The sequence below is a fragment of the Nycticebus coucang genome, chromosome 4, assembly GCF_027406575.1.
Source record: "Nycticebus coucang isolate mNycCou1 chromosome 4, mNycCou1.pri, whole genome shotgun sequence".
Classification (NCBI taxonomy): domain Eukaryota; kingdom Metazoa; phylum Chordata; class Mammalia; order Primates; family Lorisidae; genus Nycticebus; species Nycticebus coucang.
Window position 1 is genome coordinate 45,130,852 of NC_069783.1, and position 12,744 is coordinate 45,143,595.

At 36.0% G+C, this 12,744-nt stretch overlaps 1 protein-coding gene across 6 annotated transcripts in view; it reads left to right on the forward strand.

Annotated features, from left to right (window-relative positions):
- Positions 1-12,744, forward strand: part of SOCS5 (suppressor of cytokine signaling 5) — an 80,760-nt gene that overhangs the window by 42,705 nt on the left and 25,311 nt on the right. For 2 of the 6 annotated variants that reach the window (XM_053588840.1, XM_053588842.1), the window contains exon 4: positions 438-572. The exons of the other annotated variants lie outside the window; for them this stretch is intronic. The gene's annotated coding sequence lies outside the window, so the exon portion shown is untranslated. The remainder of the gene's footprint in view (positions 1-437; positions 573-12,744) is intronic. 6 annotated transcript variants of the gene reach the window in all.

Below are 12,744 nucleotides of genomic sequence, written 5' to 3' on the forward strand. Positions count from 1 at the left end.
TTTTGTTTCTTTTCTGCTTTTCTTTCTTACTCTCCTTTCCTTTTTTCTTTCTTTCCTTTTCGTTTCTCTTCTCTTCTCTTCCCTTGTCTTCTTTCTTTCTTAACTTTTCTTTCAAGAATTTGACTACAGATACTTTTATTTGGTTCTTTTTTCATATCTTCTGCATCACTTTTTATGGTTTGCTGTTCTTTACAAATGTTTTCAGGTTTGACTTACTGAGTATGCATAGTACATATTAGTGTTAAAGTTTAGATCTGGTCATTCTCAGCGTTTTTCAGCCTTTTTTATCTCATGCCACACTTGAACCTATAGTGAAACTTCTATGGCACACTTAAATTATGTTGATCAAAAACAGAGTTAAAAGAAAGAATATGCTTACTATGCTTTGTATGTCTTTTGAAATTAATTTAATTAATGATCTTTAAAATTTTTTGCAGCACACTAAAGATCCTCTCATGGCGCCCCAGTGTGCTGTGGCCCAGGGGTGAAGATCACTGCTGTAGACTTGTTCTCTCCCAAGAGGAATTGTTTTGACTGTGTGTTGTGCTTACTCGTTGTCCCTGAAATTACTTGTGAGTATTTGAGGCCCAGATTGAAGGTGTCTTCCTTCAGAGAAGATTTATGTTTGCTTCTGCTATAATGCATAAAATGTATTTTATAAGAATTTTATAGTTTGAAGTTCCCTGGAATAGCTGCTGCTTGCAAATCCAGACTGCAAATGCTTGCCCAGGCTGTTTAAACTTTCCAGGGACCCATTCTTGGGTGCTCTCCCCACCATTCTGTTTTTCTTTTATTTCTCATGGGACTTAAAAAACCTTCCCTGCAGTCTTCTGGGAAGACATGGGATTTAGCTTTATAGTTCACCTTTACCTGAAGTTGTAGCCTTTTGGGATCCCAGTTTAAGGTGGGGAAGAGTTCTTTGGATTTTCCATCTTTTGAAGAATCTGTGCCTTGGTAGTCACCCCGTTCATCCTCTGAGGCTTCTGACACCAAGGTCCTAATTTGTTGGGATCTATGGACAAATGCCCTCAGGCCCACTGTCTTTAGGGGGATTCTCTGACTTCTCTGGGTTCCCTCTTGCCCTTAGAATTTGGTCTGTCAGCTTCCCACCATCTTGTCAGCTTTTTCTTTTAAGGTGTTCTTGAATTTTTGTTTTTTGTATCTAAGATTTTTAGTTGTGTTCAGTAGGAGGATTGCTATGAAAATCCTGGTCTGTTCTTAACCTAAAGTGGTAGTCATTTTGATTTTATTTCTCCCAGAGAGCCTCCTATTTCCCATTTTCCTCTCAGCATTCCTATATTGAGCATTTACTATGTATCGAGCATGACACAAACTCCAAGTCCCTGCTTTCTTAAAACTCAAATCAGACTTGATTCTGGATAACATCTAGTGTCCTATGAAAGTTAATGAGGTTGCCTTTGTTGAACACATTTGGGGAATAATGCCCAGGAGGATATCCTTTCTCAGAGAGCTAAGTAAGGTATTTATTTATTCAAACTAAAACCTTTATTTGCAGACTACCTCTTAATATCTTGTATACTAGAATTCTAGGGTACATAATTTATGAAATACTAGGTATTAAATACTTCTTTATATTATTACATGTTGTCACTGAGTAATTTCAGCACCTGCTAGTCCCACACTCATGTCTAAGGGGAACATTTGCAGAGGGAGGAAACCAAGGCAGCTGTGCTCTGTTTCTTGAATGATCTTGCCTTACTTGGCCATGGGTGATTGGATTGGTGTGAGTACCCAAATTAAAGATACCAATCGTAGGTTAGCTACTGGGTCAACCAAGTAGACTAGCACAGAGAAGTTTTTCCAATTGAGAATGAGTTTAACCAGTCAAGTTCTCCTAGGCCAGTGGCTAGTAGCAATGAAAATAATTTTATGGTTGGGGGTCACCACAACGTGAGGAACTGTATTAAAGGGCATTAGGAAAGTTGAGAACCACTGTCCTAGGCCTTATCATTGGCTATATTTGTTTAAAAAAGTATAGCTCTTAATTTCCTGTCTGGATGTACTCAGGATAGGCAAGGTGGAGTGGTGGTTGCTGACAGGATACACATGATGATGTGAATGGTAAAACACAAAAAGAAACAGAATGGCAATTAAGCAGTGGAAGCAGATTTGAAGTCAAGAGAAAGAGATAAGAGGGGTCTCTAATAGACCACAAATTAGGGAAAGGTGTAAGAAAATGGCACCTATGAGGTAGAAAAAGAATGCAGAATCTAGAAGCAGAGACATCAGCTGGTGGCTAGAAGTAAATCTGATACTAAAAGTTGATATCCAGGGAGTTGCTGAGTCACAGTATTGACTAGAACCCTACCTGGAAAGAGGATCCACCACCCCCTGCTGTTCCAGCTGCTGGTTTCCAGGGCAGCTCTGAAATCAGACCAGGTTCTCAGTTCCAGTATCCTTGAGGCCAGGCCTACTTGTGTTACTGATTTCTGTGAGAATTCCTGTGTCCCTTACTATCAAATCCATACTTACAGTCAGGATCTTTCCTCCACTGTACACACATTTGTCTACCCTGGGTTCAGAACCTGCAACCAGAAGAGACTGGTGAATAAGGACTGTTAAGAGTTGCATTCATAAGTGACTGATAGGTAAGTAAAGAGTTAAATTCACATCAGAGTGCTGCTGGTTTGATTAACAAATGGAGGCTGGGAGCAATGACTCTCACCTGTAATCCTAGCACGCTGAGAAGCTGAGGCAGGTGGATCACCTGAGCTGAGGCAGTTGAGACCAACCTGAGCAAGTATGAGATCCTGTCTCTACTAAAAATAGGAAAACTAGCCGGGTGTTGTGGCAGGCTCCTGTAGTTCCAGCTGCTTGGGAGGCTGAAGGAGGATTGCTTAAACCCAAGAGTTTGAGGTTGCTGTGAGCTATGACAGCATAGCCCTCTACCCAGGGCAACAGAGTGAGACTCTGTCTCAAAAAAACAAGTAGAATGCATTTTTAAAAGCATATCCATTTCTTCCACTGTTTCTTTCCTCTTCTCTCCTTTCTGTTACATTTGGAAAATTGTCATCTTCAAAGCTCAGCTGTACTAGTTGTTAATATTATGTGGCATCACATAATCTGTTTGTGTTGTTTAGCCTATAAATAGTATCTCTGTATACAAGGGCATACACATTACTTACTATTTGCACTCTTTTGGAAAGGGTATTTCTTGCATCTCAATCCAGTGTTACTTACCGCTGATTCCCAAAGCTGTTTGAGAAAGTCAGTCTGGCTAGAGTGGCGTTAGATCTGTATTTGCCATTCTTTTCTCCATTGATGGTATTTTTCTGCCCGTCCCCAAACCCTCATTTCTTTACATGTCTCTTTCCTTCATCACTGTTGCTCCATCTTTTCTTTAAAAGTTTTTCTAGTACTTCATTATTTCTTCTTTGTTTTATATATAACTTTGGGTTTATAATATGAAATTAAATTGGTCCTTTTAAAGATCTACTTCCTAGGCCAGCTGCAGTGGCTCATGCCTGTAATCCTAGCACGCTGGGAGGCCAAGCTGGGTGGACTGTCTGAGCTCAGGAGTTCGAGACCAACCTGAGCAAGAGTGAGACCCTGTCTCTAGAAACAAAGGCAGGGATTATAGCAGGTATCTGTACTCCCAGCTGTATTGGAATCTGAGGCTAGAGAATACCCAAGAGTTTGAGGTCGCTGTGAGCTATGACACAACAGCACTCTACCAAGGGCAACAAAAGTGAACTCTGTCTCAAAAAAAAAAAAAAAAAGATCTTCCTTTTTAAATAACTTTTTTTCTTTTTCCAGCTAGGAAATTAGTGTATATTGAATGTAATGTTTTGGAAAGGAAAGGAAAAAATGAAATTATAGTAATAAAAAATTATCCAAATACAACCATACAACCACTGTGGTATTTCCTAATCACAATCTTTTAAAAATATATATTCCTGTATTGAGGTCAATTTAAATGTACTATTTTATAATTATTTTCATTTAATATCATGAACATTTCCAGAATATTAAATGCTCCAGAAACAGAGTTTTTAATGTCTTGCTATTATTCCAGCATACAAAATACCACAGTTTACTTAACCCGTCCTCTATTAACTGAGCAATGGTTACCACCATTTTTTGCTAATATAACTAACAGTATGATTAATGTCTGCTGTATATAAATCTTTGTGTCCTTATCTGATTATTTTCTTGGAATAAATTTCTAATTGTTTTAACCCTGGGTAAAAAGATGTGCATAGTTTTTAAGCTTTGGTACATAATATAAAAGTTTCTTCTTAAAAAGTCAAATGAATTTATGTTCTCACATTAGTATGAAAGTGCTACCTTCCCAATACCAATGTTAAAAGAAACAAAAGGAATCTCAAGTTGATAAGTAAAAAATCTTGTATCACATTTTAATGTGGATGTCTGATAAATGTCAAAAAAAGACCTTTTTTGTATATTAATTAGCCATGTTTACATCTGATACATGATTCTCTGTTCTTTACTCTCTCCCTCTCTACCTTCTTTGCCCTTCTTCCTTTCCTTTCTTTCCCTTCTTTCCCTCCTTTCTTTTTTCTTTTCCCTTTCCTTTCCTTCTTCCCTCCATTCCCTCCCTCCTTCTCTACCTTCCTTATACTTCCTCATTTCCTGCTTTCTCCTTCCTTCCTTCCCTTCCCCTTGCTCTCTGCCTTCCCTGTTCCCTTTCCCTTCCCCTTTCTTTCCCCTTTTTCCTTTCTTTTCTAACAGGATCTTGCTATGATGCCTGGGCTAGACTCAAACTCCTGTACTCAAGTTTGCCTCAGCCTCCCAAGTAGTTGTGACTACAGATGTGTATCACCACTGCACCTGGCTTATCTTTTTCTTATAAGTTAAATGTATTCAAACTTGGTCATATATTGAAAATGTTTTATCCAGTTCATCATTTACCTTTTAATTTTATGATGCAGGTTTTTGCTATGTAGAAGTTTTAAATTTCATGTCGTTACTTCTTTTGGTCATTTCTTTTTGGTATCCTTTTTTAGCATTCAGCTTAAATAGATCCTCCCTTTTCTACTTTGAGGACTTGTAATTTTTTTTATATTTACCACTTTTTTTAATGGTAGGTTTATCTGTTTTTATAATCTGTTGAAACTCTGGCCCCTTCCTCTTATTGGGAACATTTGAGATTACTCAATTTTAGACTTAGAAGTCTAGGGTTTTTTAGCTTCAGAAGACTTGACTGTTAAACTTATTTTTATTTTTGCCTACTTCCAAAAAGGAAAAAAGGATGATTATCAGATCTATAACTAGACATTTGGTGTAATGATAATTAAGAGTTGTACAAGACAGGGGGTCTGCAAATATATCAGAAATTTAACAGAAGCCTTCTATTTGGATTTTCTGTTGGTAATAGCAGGAAAAAAAGGAAGAACACAATAAGTTATATTTTTTTCATTTGCTTAAAGGAAGCATATAAGTTTTTTAAAGACAGAGAAACCTTGGCATTAAAGTCAAAGAGGAATTTTTTTGTGTGCATCTTTATATAGAGTGATGATGTCTTTGATTGTTATGGGAGGTGGAATAATAATATAAGACTACTTATTTTATAAACTCTTAATAAAATAAAAATTGAGACATAACATTAAGTTGTGATTCTAGTAAAATATTTGAATAGGGAGCCAAAATAATACAAACCATGTATGTATCTTTCTGGCAGAATATTTAGATAAGGGATAAGAGTATAGAAAATCTTTGTGGATGATAGATAATCCCTAAATTAACTCTTTCAAGATGATAATCAAGATTTTTTGACCTGATTTTATGTGTATTTGTGATTTCTAGTTAGTACTTGGAAAATAGTTGTGTAATGGTTTATCCACATTAGATCTAAATGTTTAACTAGGAAGTTGTACGTTTTATTGTGAAAGCCAAGGAGTCTACTATTTAACAAGATGTAGAATTATGTCATTTAAGAGGGTTTGCAGGATTATATGCAAGTGATAACAGGATTTTTACTGCTAAACTTCAGATAATTATAATGTGAACTATTAAAGTAATCTTACCTCATTTCATATCTCACAGAATGTCTATGAATTTTTTGAGTTTTCATGAAGCACCACTTATATCACCATCAAAGAAGATTAAGAATTTACTTTAGGCTGCTCAATTTATCTTGGAAACTGTTTAAACTAGCTTTTATTTATCTATAAAAGAACTCTCATTTTTAAGCTATGTTTATGGGAAATGACTATTGCTTAAATTGTGTAGGAAATTTTTTTTTAGGGAGAGGCAAAAAGGGATAAGTTTGTGTTAAAGAAACAGTATTGCTTCTATTAGGTATTTTTGCAGCTGGCACTGAACTTGCAGTGTTTAAATTTAACATTAAATTTGCACCTGATCAAAAATATGAGTAGCTGTGTAGTATAATGATATTTAGGTAACTCATTATATTGCAAGTTAGGATTTTAATTTAATTGGAGAGTAGTTAGAGTTGTAACTGCTATGCTATGCTAGACCGTAAATAACTTGAGTCTATTTGTGGAATGCTATGCTTATTTTTTTAATTCTAATATTAAAAAAAAAATTACAGATCTTTGAGGTTAGCTAAGTGAGTTACTTATAGAGGAGGGACTACCTGGACTGGCTAGAGACAGAGGGTTGCTTATCCTCTTTAACATCTACCCTGAAAGACTCCTCACAAAACTCTTGCTTGTTTATTTACATTCTTAACCATTTGAAATATGACTTTTTCCTGAGAGTTTCTTTGTTCTGATCTTCAGAAGCATTAAAGAGTGACAAGTCACAATTCTCATTTTTACAGAAAGACTCTTTCTGTAAACAGCCATTTGATCATCTTCATTCTCCAGATTATATAATTTCAGTTGTATTATCTTTTTACCCCTGAATTATAATATTGTTAATGTTGGTTTGTTGTTCCTTTTTTCTCTGTTCTTGAAGCGTGAAAGAAGTAGCCAGGCACGGAGTCCTTTGGTTTTTGTTTTGTTTTAATGCTTGAAATTCTGGGATCGATATTAATAGAAGTTGTAGAGGGAAGTAAAAATGGAGGAAGGTAGACTACTTAAGCAGCTCTTAACAATTAATCAGTGCAAATGATAAGACTGAAGCTGGGAAGGAACATGGAGATAGAGAGGAGGCATGGACCTCATACGGCTGTGGAGTAGACTGCAGACCCACATTCACCACTATAGGTAACTCTAGAATATCTGGCATATTTCTTCCCTTGCCATTCAAATATCATCCTTCAGAGCATGTAGAAATTAGAAGTCCTTCTAGGGGAAAAATTGGAAAGAAATATCCTATCAGCCTTCTGCTTACCTTTAAGGTCATATTCTCTGTTGTATCTCTTTTCATTTTGGTTTCCACATGTTTATGGTTAGTACAGCATATAGTTATGTAATTGATTTTTGTGTTTTTCTCTTATTTCCTGTGACCCTGCTGAACACATTTTTAGTTCAGGGTTTGGGTGGGGTTTTTTTATTTTTTACAAGATTCCTTAGGGTTTTCTGTGTGGATAATCGTGTCATCAGAAAATACATGGTTTTGCTGGGAGCAGTGGCTCACACCTATAATCCTAGCACTCTGGGAGGCCAAGGCAGGTAGATTGTCCAAGCTTACAGGTTTGAGACCAGTCTGACCAAGAACAAGACCCCATCTCTAAAAAACAATAGCTGGGCCTTGTGGCTGGTACCCGTAGTCCCAGCTACTTGGGAGACTGAGGCAAGAGAATTGCTTAAGCCCAAGAGTTTGAGGTTGCTGTGAGCTATGATGCCATGGCACTCTACTGAGGGTGACAAAGTGAGACTTTGTCTGAAGGAAAAAAGAAAAGAAAATGCACAATTTTATTTTCTTTTTTCCAGTGTGTATGCCTTTTTTCCCCTTGCATTATTGAGCTGGCTATTCTATCTCTTTGGATCTCTTCCTGTGGGCATTAGTAATTAGAAATCATAATTGTTAGACAGATTGGATTCTTCTGTATAGAACGTATTTCCTGGGTTAGTGTTTTCCTTGTGCAGATTTTAATTAGTTAATTAATTTTTGTTGAGAGACAGCATCTCACTCTGTTACCCAGTTTTGAGTGGAGTGGTGTATTCATAAAACTCACTCCATCCTTGAACTCTTGGGATTAAGAGATCCTCCTTTCTCAGCCTCCCAAAGTAGTAGGGACTACAGGTACACACCACCACACCTGACTGTTACTAAAATTTTTTTGTCCAGACTGGTCTCAAACTTCTGTCTTCAAGCCTCCTAAAGTGCTGGGATTTCAGGCATAAGCCACTCACTATGCCTGGCCCCTTGTGCAAAGATTTTTAAATTACTGATTCAAAGACTTTATAAACTAAAGATGGGCTATTGATTTTTTTTTTTATTTCTTCTTGAGTCAATTTTGGCAATTTCTGTTTTTCTAAAAATCTAGTCATCTAAGTTTTAAAATTTATTTGCTTACAGTTCATAATGGTCTCTTTCCTGGGTTATCTTTATTATTTTATTTATTATTTATTTATGTTTGGAGACAGAATCTCACTTTGTTGCTCTTGATAGAGTGCTCTGGCGTCATTGCTCTCAGGAACCTCAAACTCTTGGGCTGAAGCGATTCTCTTGTCTCAGCCTCCCAAGTAGATGGGACTACAGGTACTTGCCACAATGCCCAGCTATTTATAGAGACGAGGTCTCTTGCTGTGGCTCAGGCTGGTCTCTAACCTATCCATATACCTCAGCTTCCCAGAGTGCTAGAAGTCTCTTATCTTTTAAATCTTTGGTTTTTGTCCCCATGTGTTCCCTCTTTTATGTTTTAATGTGTGAATCCCCATAATTTGGGCCCCAGGCTATTATGTTTTTAAGGTCTCTTTGGTATTCTCTTTAATCACTGTATTTCCATAGCACTCCTCTAACCGTACCCTTGCTCCTCCTAGGTTTTAATTTCTAAGCTGCTAAGCAACTTGGTGTCCAGAGAATAAAATTTGCTTAAATTGTGGATCATTTTAGAGTATATGGGCAAAGAGCAAGAGCTTTAAGTAAAAAAAATCATAATGTTCCCATGTGGTACTCAGCAGACGTTAAAATGAGTATTTTTAAATCTTTTCAGCTTACTTTGTTTCTCAGCTTTTGATAGATGAGGCCTTATTTCAGTTCTATTAATAAGCTAAAGGGTTTTTGATTATCTTTTTTAAAAATAAATTTGTATGTTACATTGTAATACATGAAACAAAACTGAGGGGTATTACTCGGAGTTTCTAGTTTATAATTTTAGTGAATGTGCTTCTCTTTACATTTAGTTTCTGCCATACTTAAAAGGTATCCTTATTTGCCTATACTTTTCTTGGTATCCTTCTCAAATATATTTCTAAAGAATAAACGAAATTTGAGATGTTTACATTTTTTAGGGAAGCCAGATCAAAGAAAGGGAAATCGTCCCAATAGGGTTTTTTCTTTCTTTCTTGGATTAATTACAAATTGTCAAATTATTTAAAGCCCATTAGTTTCCTTCAGACTTGGGATTTGGCATAGAAGATCGTAGTATCCTTGTGTTGGTAGGAAGATAATAAATTTCTTTTGAACAGTTTTAGATAACAAGTAAAAAGGAGGGAGTTATTATCAAAATACCATTTTATTGTAGTCCTGAGTTTTGTATTTCTGGTGATGCAGTATATAAACTATTGGAGTTATAAAATGATTATCATTCCTAGAGAAGGAAATGGTCCAGATTACATTTGCTCACTCACCATTGGTAAGTGAGTATTCATTGTAAATTATTAGCAGGGTCTCAGTGAGCTCACTGTTCGGTAATTCCCCAAATCAAAGACTCTTTTTCTGGATTAAGCTATCTGCTAAATTCCTTAACTGAGAGTTATTTTACTTTGTTGATTCTTTTTATTTGTTTTTAACTGCCTTTTGTATTAAGGGAGATTTGTGGGGAGCTTTAGGAATGTGCTCTGAAAATCATGATCTGTAGAGCAGTGCCATGGTGCTTAGTAAAATTGCTTGGTTTGTCTAACTGGAGGTGGTTGACTGAGGTAAGACTAACTCACCAATAATCTCTTCCTACACAAAACAACCTTATTTTTTGTTACTATCACTAACATGTACTTTCTCTTGCTTTCGATTGGTTGTGTATAGGAAGCTAACCATTTTTCAACCCTTCTTAGATACTCAGTAATATTTATGTCTTGTTATCTTCCTAAAAACCCTTGTAAGAAAGGGGTAATTGTTCTTATTTTTAAAGTGAGAAACTGAGACTTAGATCTTACACAACTAGTGAGGGCTCGAATTTGATTTTAGGTCCTAGTAAATCTAAAGCACATGTTATTTGTGTTATACCACAGTCTACCAAGAATGCTGATCAGTTAAGAACATTTCAGTGAATGGTATATTTGTTAGTATACTCATAAGCTATTTTCCCCATAGAAAATGAAGTATAACTTATTAGGATTTTATGTTTCTCTAGTGGATGGCATCTTCAGAGTAACATTTAAATTGGTAGTGTTTTATAGACTAAAAAGGAATTTGAATCCCCCCAAATAAATATGAACTGTTAATATCTTCCTAGGCCTTGCCCAGTACTGTACAAATTAGTAATCCCTAGTTTATGTTGTAGATCAGCGGTTCTCAACCTGTGGGTTGCGACCTCTTTGTAACAATGAAAATACATCCTGCATATCAGATATTTACATTAGGATTCATAACAGTAGCAAAATTAACAGTTATGAAGTAGCAGTGAAAATAATTTTGTGGTTGGGGGGTCACCACAACATGAGGAACTGTATTAAGGGGTCACCGCATTAGGAGGCATTAGGGGAAGGTTGAGAACCACTGTTGTAGATGAACTGTACTGTCAGCTGCCAGGGAATACTGAAATCTCCATAGTGTTTTCTAGGAAATAACATAGAAGCTGGGATGACTGACAGACTTTTTAGTCTGACAGATACTGTACATAGAAGATATTGACAATTGTGTCATGAACCAGAAGAACAGAAAAGGAGAATTATTTTTTAAAAGAAAGAAAAGCTAAAGATGCAAGATAGCACTAAACCTGTCTCTTGAATGTTTCTATGAGCCAAAGACTTTATATACAGAGGATGCCAAAAAATGTATTCACATGTAAAAAAGGAAAAAACTATATTAAATTTGCAATACTCAAGTCACGTTTCACTTCTGCAATTACAAGAGGTGCTCAACATGACCTGTATTCATCATTTGTTATTGCTGTATATCGACTATTATGCTTTTAACAGTTTTTTTCCTTTCTTAAAATGAGTATACATGTTTTGGCACCCTCTGTACATTATTTCTAATCTTATACCCCAACCCATAAGGTAGATATTATCCTCATTGTACCAGGAGGCAAATTTAGGTTCAGAAACATGGAGGGTACGGTACATTCAGTGTTACAGCATTCTTATGTGGTATAACTGGAATTCACCCTCCCAAGTGTTGGACTATTTCATTGCCTGTGCCCTTTCCATGACTGTGTCCTAAGCAAAGCTCAGTCAGTGTCTCTAGATGGGATTTGGGCCTGTGGGATTTCTGTTAGGCCTGAAGCATTCCTCCTAAATAATAGTGGAAGTTAGAACTGTGCAGTTAAAATTTAAGAGCTGGAAATACAAAAATAAAAACTTGTTAGAGAAAGAAATAGCTCTTAAATTGTCTGTGGGGTCGGGGAGTGATATTCCCTGTACAATCTGTGTGACATGTGACTCTTTGACTCCTCTAATTTGGGTTTATGTCTTTTTTCTTTTTAATAATAGATCACTATCTTAATGTGCAGAGAGAAATATAAGAACTTCTTAAACTTCATCATTTTGAAATTAGGCATGTGGTTACAAAACACATTCTTAGCTGACCATATGGTTAAAAGTAGTATTCTAGAAAGCAGTGGAACTTAGTCAACAATACCAGAACTCTTCTGAGTGGTATAAGTAGCATAGGTCTACACAAAGAGTTGTGGGTTTCATAGTAGGTGGGCATAAGGATACCAAAGCATCCACAGTAGGCCTGTGAATATACTTTTTATTCTCGTACCCCAACCCATAAGGTAGATGTTATCCTCATTGTACCAGGAGGCAAATACTCTTTAGTCAGAGAATTGTTTCATTGCAATTAAAATGGAATAGGCCAGAAATTTGGAGTATGCATACGTACCCTTTGTCAGATTTTTGGAGTTATTCTGGGTGGGTATATTAAGATACTTTCCAGTAGTTGAAAAAATATAGAAATTATGTATTCTTTGAAGTTTTAAAGGACTTACTAATGACACTGTACTACTTAAGAGCTGTTAACATACTGTTCTGAAATTGAAGAAGAGGTAGAAACCTGAATAGACGCATGATAATGGACAGAATTGAAGTTCAGGTTGTTATTAATCTCTCAAGATATATCAGTTTCTACATCTATAAAACTGACATTATTACTTGTAGAGTCATTGGGAAAAGTTACATGTTTGTATCAGAGTGTGGTATATGGTAAACCCTGGGTAGTGTAAATTGCCATCGCAGTCATCACTTTAATCATCATTATTCTCTTTGCCAAGAAGCTTTCTAGAGATTTGTCTGTTTTATTGCTCACTTCAAAGACTCTTAGATTTATTTATCATTTTAAAAAATATAATTGCCAGAGATTTTTTTTCTTTTACTAGTCTGGACCCATCTCTAGCATGGTTAACAAAAAAAAAAGAAAGAAAACCACTCTCCAATATTTCATGTTAATTAAATCATATAATTACACTAATGCTAATGGCATGAACAGGTTTGGAACCTAGCCATAACTATGTAAAAACATAATTCA